Source organism: Haplochromis burtoni, unplaced genomic scaffold (assembly GCF_018398535.1).
Source record: "Haplochromis burtoni strain Fernald_Lab_line unplaced genomic scaffold, NCSU_Asbu1 Contig_186, whole genome shotgun sequence".
Taxonomy (NCBI): domain Eukaryota; kingdom Metazoa; phylum Chordata; class Actinopteri; order Cichliformes; family Cichlidae; genus Haplochromis; species Haplochromis burtoni.
The window spans coordinates 758,320-760,114 of NW_024582547.1; the positions used below are offsets into that span (position 1 = coordinate 758,320).

Consider the following 1,795-nt stretch of genomic DNA (forward strand, 5'->3'; position numbering starts at 1 on the left):
TTGGAACAGAAACTGACCAAAATGTTTTGATATGCAGGGATAACTAAGGGGCTGAGCTGCTTTACCTGCCATAGCAGATAATAGCAGTTAGGTGGAAAGAATGGAAAGTTGATTCCATATTTACTTGGTTCCAAGCACATTCAGATTAATAAGTGACACCAAATAATTTCTGTAATAATAATAAGAAGAGAAAGGTGTATGAATTATGCCTTACAATTTAAAAAGAACTGAATAAACACAGCAGATAGATGCGTTAATGATAACTTAACACATCTAAGCAAAAATCACTATGTCAAAATGGAGTTAATAATAATATTGTTTACTCAATGGTAAATATGAATTCGTCTGGTGTCACGACTGTTGAGTAACACGAAAAGCTGAGTTTCCAGTGATTGTCAGTGCAGACAGTGAGTTTGACAATATATTTTCTATGCACCATTTTCCCCAAACATAATTTAATATGCATATATTCACGATTTAATTGTGTAGCTCTGTAAACAGGTCATATATTATACATAAAGTACACACAGACTAACAAAATAAACATACATTTAGAAATTCAAATGAAATACAGGTAAGTAAACCTAACACTCCACATAGTCACCTGGATTCCGTGTCATATGTGAACAGGTCATAGTGTTAATACTGAAAAGAGAAAAGAATCTGTTGAATTTTCCTCGTACTGAAAAGTCAGGGACCCATGTGACACAACTGAAAGAGCCATGCACCACATCTCATGCAATGAAGGGGCTCTGCAAACTGAACCTTGGCATTAGGTCATGACTTTTATTCAGTAACTCTGACCCATGTGTGTAAATATTTAGGAGACCTGGTGACATAATGTGTATGGCGAAGTGATGTACTGAAGCCAGGCTTTTAAAATGAAATCTGAGGAATCATCATAAAGACGCCTGTGCTCACATATCAGTTTTCACATCATATCTTAAAGATTAGTGGTGCGTCACAGTCCCTTTCCCTGGATTTTGAGGCAAAAACTGAAATGATCATCATTGGTTTATGAAGTCCACAATAACATTACAGAACAGATCATTAATCTGATTCAGTACAAATACTGTGAATATATTATATCACCGATTACAACCAGTGACATTACTGGTTATAGCGATCATTTTGGCAATCTTTGAAACAGTCATATGTATCAGAACTTTAAAGACTGCAGTAACACTTGTGTTATATTGCACAATGGATGTACTGGAACTACTGCAGGACTACATGAATGGAAGGAGCACTGATGAGCAAGCAGATTTCTGCGCATCAACATTCATGATGTGCTTTGCATTTACTGTGCATGGTTAACACTGTGAAGTCAGTGTCAGTGATGAATCTTGGCAATCAGAGGACAAAGCAAATAATCTCTGTAAAACACTGGTGTAGAATTAGGACTCGGAGCTTGGTGCTACAGGTCATCATCAAGCGTCAGAATGGCTGAGTGGTCAAAGGCACCGTGTTTAGGCTGCAGTCTCCTCTGGAGGCGTGGGTTCAAATCCCACTCCTGACAGGAAATTTCTGCTGCTATGTTAACTCAATTTCCCCCTGGGATTAATACAGCTTATCTCATCATCAGTTGTAACTTAGTCCTCAGGATACTCAATTTAAGCATGCAAACGAAAACACATTTGCAAGTGTATTGTAATTTATACAGGCAATGTTCCCTGCAATGGGCTTATGCACTATTTTATACTGATTGTAAAGAAAAGATGAGACAGGAACGTCACACAGAGTTTTTGAAGTCTTTGAACTTTTATATCGAGTATGAGAACTTTTTCTCTTTTTT

General features: G+C 37.1%; 1 non-coding gene across 1 annotated transcript; it reads left to right on the forward strand.

Annotated features, from left to right (window-relative positions):
- Positions 1-1,436: 1,436 nt before the first annotated feature.
- trnal-uag lies at positions 1,437-1,519 on the forward strand. The gene has a single exon. It is a non-coding gene; the product is annotated as a tRNA-Leu (tRNA).
- Positions 1,520-1,795: the final 276 nt, after the last annotated feature.